We start from the raw sequence: 8,825 nt of genomic DNA, 5'->3' as shown, positions 1-8,825 counted from the left end.
ATTATTTTCAGACATATTATAAAGCAATTTCCGTTCCCCTGAATAGACGGCGAGGAGTGAAAACTTTTATCTGTTTAGTACTGCGTCTAAAGCACACAGGGGCCATCAATTACGTGTTGAAATTAATTGAAATCGAGAATAGGTTATTCCAGTAGTAAGTGTATCGTCACGACTGGGGAATGTCGGAATGGTTTTACCATTACTGAATAAAAAATGACCTTTTTCTATTACAAAAACTCCATGGATATTAATTTCCGCTATATTATATATAAAGCGACCACCGCTCAGATTCACGTGTATGGCTTTTGAGTTGCAAGTGAAGAAATACATGATGTCTTGCTGTTTAAAATAGCCGTTGTAATCGGTTGGGCGTAGTGATGACGTTAGATTTAATATTCAATTGTTTATAGAAATATTCCTGCAGCAAGGAGATCTGAAATATCACAGGCTTGAGGCAGACATCCGATTCCTACTGCAGACCTCGATAGCTTCGTGCACCGATAAATCACTATCGTGAATTAAATTTGGATATTGATATTGTGTACAAATACGTCCCTCGCCAATCATCAAAGAAGCCAAGCAATAATTTGATTGCATCGTTTGTTATTGTCACCTTTGCTACTCGTTTACTTCAAATGGGACGGTTATGATGCCAGAGTGATCTTTTAAGCTCTGTGAATAGGACGATGTCAATTTACTTCTAATGTTATTGCCTAAACAAATATTATCTGGGCCATATGACCCAATATCTTTGATAAGCAATGGTATTGAAAAGTTGCAGAATTGGGGCAGTGATTTTTAACGTTTGGTGAAATGATCTTTGTCTTATTATATAAGCATCCTTTAAACGTAAGAGATTCTAATTTCTCTACATTACGAAGTTATCACCCGGAGAAAACTTTTGAAATATATTATTGTTGAGGACTAAGAAGACAAGGGTTTTACTGAATACTAGTTACAGGCGACACTAAATTCCTTTGACCTCGATTTTTATCAATATTCATGATGTAAAAAGAGAGGATATGGGTAACACAGAATGCGATCGATCTGTCTTGTATTGTAACAGTACTTTATGATGAATTGAAAAATAGACTAATCTTTGAAATTAAATGAAAGTAACGGCGACTTCAACAGTTTACAGACAGATGGCAGACAATCAAACGACCGGCAAATTTCGATCAGAAAATTTCACTTGTGAAAAATCTTAATTCAAATGTAAATGCAGTTTCTAAGCCTTTTGATACTTCACAATACATATTATATTTTCCAATCAAGGGCCCTCAGAGGGCAGCATGAAAATATATACATATACAAGTAAAGAAAGAAGTGATTACATAACACATAGTTACATGCAAATACAGTGTCATATTGTTCAAAATAAATTTTCCAGTTATATTTAGAATAGATGGCTCTTCAGAACATAATATGTAAATGAATTTTTGTTCATCATTAAGTTTAGTTAAAAAAAAATTAACTTTTTTCTATAGCACCACAAACAGATTTTCTCTCAACAAACTTTTCACATTTAATCAAAAAATGAATCTCATCACCTATAATGAACTGGAATTGCATTTGTTGATAATTATGAGCCATGTCCAGCAGCTGACCAAGTTTGCTGAGACCCCAATATACCCCCTCTCCTAAAATTCAATCGTTGATTTGTATATGCAAAAAGAATGATCTCAAAAAGTTGTAAGTATTGGGTTTTTTTGTTTTTTTTTGCTTCATAATCACTTACGCCGATGAACAATGTTGGTAACGAAACTTATTCAACAATTAGTAAGAGTATTTCTTGCAAGAATTGTTGTATAATTTTCGTCATCATCTACGTAGTTATGACGTATGAATGAATGTTAAAACTCCCATGGGCACTCATTGTGCTCCTTTATTAGCTGATATATCGTTGCATGCTTATGAGGCAAAATTTATTTTTATAACTTCTACATGAGAAGAAAAAATCTCTTGCTGTGGCCTTTAGCTTGACATATAGATACACCGACGTTTTATTTATCAACAATACTCGCTATCATTCATACGTTGATACAACCCAGTGCACTCGGAATAAAAGACACCACAGAGTCTTCCATAACTGCTTCATATTTGGATAGTTTATTGAACAATAGACGTTAATGGAAAACTAAGAACTTTATGACAAACTGGGTTACTTCAGCTCATCGTCAACTTATCACCTGTATATGGTGTTTATGCCTCTCAACCAAATTGATACGAGTGCATGTTTTGCCTATGATAAATTATTTAAATTAAGTTACTGACAAATAAGTTGGTGTTACAGGGGTTTCAACAGTCTCGTTTAAAGACAGTATTTCACAAATTCTATGGTCATTATATTGATCGAGCGTTGTCTGACGTATGTCATGCCAATATTGTTCGGTCTTTCTTTACATACTGATTTTGACTACGGAATACTCCGTTTACCTGATCAAGATGAAGGGCTCATGGCGGGTGTGAGTGGTCAACAAGAGATGTTTACTCCTCTTAGGCATCTGATCCCTACTCGGGTGTTTCCACGGGTCCTGTTTGCCATACTCTCAATTTTGAATTCTTCATGGAAGTATGAAATTTATCACTTTTTCATTAAGAGGACACACACTGCAGCAAAGAAATTGTCATGCTCTCTTGCTTGGTGATCGCTTGCAGAATACTCCCCAATGTCAAGTATTTGTATTCCATAATTCAAAATGAGTTACTGGGGTTTGTTAAGAAAGAAATAAGATTGTAAGAGAGGTAAATGAAGCCGAATGCTTCATATCCGGGTTAGAATAGGTCCTCAGTACCCCTTGATTGTCGTAAGATACGACTAAATGGGGCGGTCCTTCGGATGACACCGCAAAAACCAAGGCCCCGTGTCACATAAGGTGTGGCACGACAAAGATCTCTCCCTGCTCAAAGTCCGTAGGCGCCGAACATAGGCCTAAATTTTACACCCTTCACCGGCAATGGTCTCCGTATGAGTGAAAAATTCTCGAGAGAGACGTTAAACAATATAAAAGTCAATCAATCATTACATGCGCACCGGTTCTGCCATTGCAGAGCAGCTGTTCATGTGTCTACATATAATGAGGTCAAACCTGAGAATAAGTATATTCTTCAGGAATTGTTTGTGGTTTTCTGGGAGTTGAAAGAACAGTTGGGGAAAATACTGCAAACAATTGACTAATCGTGACACATAGCATACAGGGGCGGATCCAGGAATTGCGGTTACGGGGGGCGCCACTTTATGAGACAATGGGTCCAGGGCGAAGCCCTCGTGGGGAGTCCAGGGGCGAAGCTCCTGGATTTTACAGATTTTATGGGGCTTGAAATATTCTCCTACTTAGTCATTTGTACTATTTTCTATTATTTTAATAAGGTGAAATTAATAAAATGACCCAAATTTTAAGGAGTTTTTTTTTGGGGGGGGGGGGGGAATTAAGTTCTCCCAATAAAGTAATTCAAGGAATCAAAAGATTTTGTCGTTTATTTCTCCGAGAGTGGAAGAAATTATTCCTTCTTTTATCGTTTAGTAACATTTTCCTAAACAAGATACCGCGATTTACCTTAAATATGAAAAGTTTAGGGGGGGGGGGGCGCCGGCTGCGCCCCCTCTAATTCATCAATCAATCGAGCTAGAATAAAGCAAGGGTATGTTCACTGTAATACACACTGTCTAATCTGGTTGTTGGAAGTCATCTCACCCCCCCTCCCCCATTTCGCAGCATGATGTTATCCAGCAAGAGACAATTTCATTTTCTTATTCTAAGCGTCAGGACGATTTCAGAAAATTTCTAGAAGAGGTAGACGATCAGATAATGGCATATTTCAGGACAAGAGAAACATCAAGATAATGTGTAATTCCAGCAGTCCTGACACTGAACATATTCAAATCCGTGTTCTCTGTTATAAAGGAAGCGCTAGCTAATCTTACTGAGGATGGAGACAGAAACTAAGACCTTTGTCTCTTCCAGTGCATACTTCCTGATCTCCGTTGCTCTTGTGGTTATGGAATATCTAATTCAGCATATCCTTGGTCTATCAAACCCTCTACAGGAAACTTCTTTAGATCTAAGCACAATCATTTTTAGACTAAAGCAATTCAAGGAAAATGACGAACATTGGGATGAACTGTTCACCGATGCTGTCTTTTCCCACTGAAGTTAGTTTTGAACCCAGTGTTCCTAGAGTTGCTAGAAGACAAATGAAATCGGGAGAATATATATTTGATCACTTGACGAATTAAATGACTGAAAGGCTAACTGTGTCGAGTGATCGATTTTAGGCACAGAATTTGATTCCCGACAGGTTGCCCGAATTTTGTCTATCTAACGAAGCGAACGCCTTCACCGCCTATGCAAGAAATTTGTCGGATAATATTTAAATAAACTTAGAAGACAAAAAACCCATAGATGGTGAGAACATTCTCAAGAGAAACTTTTGACTTGACCCAGACACTCTTTCAGACAAACCCTGTCCTATATCTATATATCCTCAGAGAACTGCTATAATTCTTTTTTACAATACCTGTTACTTCATGGGTCATCCATGGAGTGTATTGATCCACATTGAGAAAGACATCAGCAATGGTGTCAAGAAAGTAATTCGATACTCTTTCAACTGCGGGGAATCGAAAATCAAAATGATTTCCTCAAACTAAACAAGATTTCTTCACACAGAAAGCAGAAATGAAAAAATATACTTTTATATAATAATAACGAATAAGATGGTTTTAAAAAAATAATAATAATCCTAAATCAAAGCTGGTTTTGATATTTCCCCCATACAATTACTGGACTCGGTATCTTAAATCATTACGTTTTAACGTTTGTTTCAATTTGATAGACACAAACCCGAAAACCGCCTTAAATGGCATGATAATTACAAACCTGTAATGTTTTCATTTCTTTTCTTTATTAATTTTCTTGTGAGACCAAACGATATACCAGGTGCATTTGACCTAGAAGACAAATCATTATCGACATGCCATGATGTCAAGTTTTCAAGAATACCAAATTAGCAAATAAACAATAATGGTCCTCTATTTAAAGAAATGATTTACATACAGATTATAGTAGTTAAAGATCTTTTCATCTAAAAATTCAACAGAAGTGATACATTTACAAGCGGTAGCTGCTTTCACATCTCAAAGTATCATTTTTGCAAGTTTAAAACATTTACGATGTTTTTGGTGTAGTCAACCAAGAAAACGATTATTAAACTATAAATTAGGACTTATTTGTAAGCAGTATTATCGAGGGGTAACATATGCTTATCTGGAGTTTGAATCCACGTAGGTATTTTACTACGTAAAATTGTACCAGCTCACTAATGTAAAAAAGAGAGAAGTCCTTAATTTGTATTTTATTACTTTGATATTTTGCAGTTCCAGAAATTATTAAACAAATCTTTCCTTCAATCGGTGCCTACAACTATATGTATCATTCCAATTACTTATATTTGCACCAGTCTGTAACAGATCGAAGCACGGTGAGACACGACTTTTATGATCCCAGTTTTGTCAACAGATCGAAGTAAGACGTCGGTGAAATATTCTCCGATATCAACATCAAAAATATATTCTGCTGTTTTCTCCTGATCTATCTCATAACACTCCATACTGGACACTTGCAGATTCAAATATAAGTAACCTACAAGAATAAAAAAAAAAAACCCACATGTGACAGTCTTCTCAGCACTTTTCAGGCAGATGGTGAACCTAATTATGACATTGCCCAATATCTGATAAATACAACGGTCACTCTTTCACCTTCACCGGATACAGTAATTCACATTTCAAACGGAAAATTTGGACCTTTTTAAATGTTTACTATGATATGTGATATGCTCTGGGCGCCTCTGGAAATCTGAGGGTTGTTCCAAGATCCAAGGACTCTGATTCTTGTTCAATACAAACAAACAAATTGTGTATTTCGAAAACTTCATAGATTAGCAGTGAAAACGCGGTGATTATCCGCATTCAGTGGCGTAGCTTCATATGAAGCACGGAAGCATGTGCTTCCACATTGTTTCGGTAAAAAAAAAAAATATCAAATACATGTAATTTAAAGTCAAGTTAAAATGAATATTAGATTTTAATTAATATAAAAACAGAAATAAATATTTGGTCGAAAATGCTGAATGATTTCATTTTTATCTTAAACACATTTAATTTAGTTGTTATAAAAGGAGTACAAAACATCTCAAAATTTAAAAAAAATTGCACTAAAACTAATGGATAATCGAGGTTTTTTTTAAATTGAAGGAAGTTACGATGTCCTTACCCCATGTGCCTGTGTTTAAAATTAAAGAAAATGTGTATTGGAGACTTTGAAAACACCTTTCTTAATTGTCTAAAATGCACCAGCTTCCGGGGGCTTGGCCCCCACTGGACCCATTCGGGGCCTTAGGGCGGCCCCCAAACTCCCTGCCCTTTCTGCTTCCATATTTTTCTACCCCAAGCTACGCCACTGGTATCTGATGAAATTGAGAAGGCAGCTGAATTATACAATAGGCACCTTAATACCAAAAGGGGTCCTCTATACTCCCTAATCATCTAAACTACATGATTGATTGAATATTGTTTAAATATCGAGAATATTTCACTCAAATGGTGACGTCACCACTGCCGGTGAAGGGCTGCAAAATTTAGGCCTATGCTCGGCGCTTATGGCAATAGCGTGTAAGCCTCCTAGATAGTGAAATCAGATGCGCTTCTCAATCAACTTTTGTATCGACCGAGGAAATACGGCAACACATTACTGCAATACCAAAGGGGAACGCTTTCTTACAAATGAACACATTATATACGGCGGAAACAAACATGTACATGTAGATCATTTATGTATTATTGCAATCCACGTATGTTCCATATATATTTAAGATTGGTGAAGTAATACAAAACGAACAAAAATGTTACCATACTTACAGCGGCCTTACATTGACTTCTGCAAAAAGCAAATTATTTGAAAAGTCATTCTATCTCGCATTGAAAATGAATTCATTGAAAACGCATTTCATTTCCACATCCGTTACAGTTTGGTTTCAGAGATGATTATGATGCTATACCAGCCCGTTATGTCTTGAAAGAAGCCATTGGCTAAACATTGTGTATCAAAAGGTTCTCCAGTTTTCTGTACTTTTTTAGATATGAAAAGGCGTTTGATAGAATATGCATAATTGTATTTTATCTAAGCTGCATACTCTTGGAATAGATCGTAGAATGTGGAAAATATTGAAATGCTGGTACAATGGCGATCAATGTTTTGTATCCTTTCGGATGAACTCATCATTATAAGATGTTTCACAAGGTGTTGGCCAAGAAAGAATTCTTAGTACTTTTATGTTCCTTGTGTACAATGTAAATAGACGATATCTTAAATGAAATTTGTAAATTCAGCTATGAGTTATTGTTGGGTAACATTCATGTACAAAGTATAGTGTAAGCAGAAAAGATGAAGATATCGAACGGTGATCAATGAAAAGTTGAAGATAATAAACAGTGATCGGTCTCATAACTCCTAAAAAGAATATAGTTTATACTTTGTTAAACTCCACTCTGATTCCACGTACAAATACTCTGAAGTTGAAATGAAAAAAAATATGCTGGAGTTCCTCATTGACAATATCTTCGTAGTCTTTGGTGATCAAGTCTTTCATTAGTCTGTTGGAATTCCAATGGACACGAATTGTGCTCCTTTTGTTAGCTAACCTGTTTTTATATTCTTATAAATCAGAATTTATTTTTATTTTTAAATTCTACGGGAGAAGAAATAAAAATCCTCTTGCTGTGGCCTTTAATTCGACATTTAGATATATCGACGACGTTTTATCTATTAACAATAATAATTTTCATTCATATGACAGCTTATCAAAGTAACAAAGTTGTTAGTTTTTTTTATAAGGATTTTAAAGAATTTTTTAAATTACATTTAGATATATCGACGACGTTTTATCTATTAACAATAATAATTTTCATTCATATGACAGCTTATCAAAGTAATAAATCTGTTAGGTTTTTTATAAGGATTTTAAAGAATTTTTTAAATTCTAAACCTTACTTAGAAATACATGTACTAAATACATATTTTCATTCGAATTTTTCAAGACTATTCTTCTCTAGCTCATTTAAATGATTCTTATAGCAATTGACTTTTCTGAGGAACACATACCCCGTCATGGTTTGGAGTGTATAAAACGCCTCTTCGAAATATGTCCTTTCTGACATCTTTTATCAAATAAAATCTGCAATATGATGATACTGTTGATTTTATTTGTCAGATAGGACACTTAAAATACTTTATATGCATTGAAAACTGCGCTCATACAAAAGTTTTATCAACACTTTTAATTTAATGCGTCCAGTTCCATTCACAACCACATTAATGGTTTCAAGCAGACTACGAGATATTACATTGCAATTTTTTTTTCGATGTGCAAAACGAAGGTTTATTACCAGAGACTCATAAGACCACTGGATCATGACGAGCTTGTGTTAAAGTGCTTAATACGAGATTTGAAAAATCCGCTTATACTTTTTATTCATGGAATAAAAACGAAAAGAGATATTTTTAAAACTTAATTTTCAGAAGCAACTTAAAGGTAATTCTTTACACGCGCATGCAAACTCATGACGTAAGGCAGGGAGACGACTAATCCGACAAAATAAAACTTAGAAAATTCTTATCATTATTTTATGGAATATTGAGGAAAAAAAGCCGACCTAGTGATTTGGTGTGTTGGTACTTGGAAGTCTATACTTAGACTGGTGACCCGGTCTGTCTTGACGCGACGACACGCCATCCCCTGATACCAATTAACGGAAATTGCTCCAT

Source organism: Ostrea edulis, chromosome 5 (assembly GCF_947568905.1).
Source record: "Ostrea edulis chromosome 5, xbOstEdul1.1, whole genome shotgun sequence".
Classification (NCBI taxonomy): domain Eukaryota; kingdom Metazoa; phylum Mollusca; class Bivalvia; order Ostreida; family Ostreidae; genus Ostrea; species Ostrea edulis.
This window is presented reverse-complemented; position numbering follows the sequence as displayed.